Here is a 1,045-nt window from a genome sequence, read left to right on the forward strand (position 1 = left end):
AAGTAATCTTTCATCCTCAGTTAGACCCTTATCTTTTTGAATGTATGCAAGGATTTGAAATTCCTTTATCATGTCAAGGTATGCCCAATCTGTTTGACAAATCCCAAGGACATGGCTTTTGGATGTGGTCATCTGGTAAGCTTCTCCAACCAGTTATACAAATTGCAGAAAATTTTGAGTCATTTGTGTAGGAAATATATTTTCTTTTCTTCATATGGGTTTGTTTTATGTAAACCATATCTGATAACTTGATGTGGTTGCTCCTGTTGGCCGACATTCGGATTATATCACACTATTGAATTAAAAGACTATATTTGCTTTACGTAAAACTAAGACTGATGAAATAAAAATGAAATGTAAGTTGCATTCAATTTTAAGGTTTTTCTGTACAATGTACAAATAGCTTATTGCCTGAATTGCTAGACCATGTTATATCATATGCTACTCTCTTCATAATTTAATTTTGCTATGAAATTTCAGACATGCAAGGATTGTGGCGTCTCCATATCATCATGCCCTTTGTGCCGGCAGCCCATAACAACTCGACTAAGACTATATTCTTGACTAGGTCGAGGTTACAGCTTGAAGCGGTGAACAAAGCTCAACCAGGTTAAATCGCATCCTGGAGGAAAAATTCCTTGAAATTGGAGGCTTGACGGTTCTATTTGTATTATTGCCATTGACATTTACTTTGTTCAATCAGTTCTACAAAGACGTACCGTACCCTGTGCATGAGACATTTGAGATACTTTGTATGCTACATTGGCAACATTTTTTAAATGCAATTTTACTTGTCAGAATTTTGTTTCACAAGAGTTGAGCTCGGAAAAGAAAAGAGAATAGCAAAGCATTATAAAATACATTCTTCCCATCTGTTTCAAGTACAAGTTACCACCAACTCAACCCAAAACCTGACAGATCTTCAAAAAACAAACTTGATGCTACCTCAGAAACTGGATCTTCACTCTGACTACATGATGATTGACCCCATCAAACACCAGTTGCTGGATTCCGGAAATCCATAACTGCCAACCTTGCCTTCTTC

At 36.5% G+C, this 1,045-nt stretch overlaps 1 long non-coding RNA gene across 1 annotated transcript; it reads left to right on the forward strand.

Annotated features, from left to right (window-relative positions):
* Nucleotides 1-808, forward strand: LOC111387495. The gene is made up of 2 exons (XR_002701409.1): nt 1-135; nt 481-808. It is a non-coding gene; the product is annotated as an uncharacterized LOC111387495 (long non-coding RNA).
* The last annotated feature ends 237 nt before the right edge of the window (nt 809-1,045 follow it).

This window comes from Olea europaea, unplaced genomic scaffold, assembly GCF_002742605.1.
Source record: "Olea europaea var. sylvestris unplaced genomic scaffold, O_europaea_v1 scaffold40584, whole genome shotgun sequence".
NCBI lineage: Eukaryota > Viridiplantae > Streptophyta > Magnoliopsida > Lamiales > Oleaceae > Olea > Olea europaea.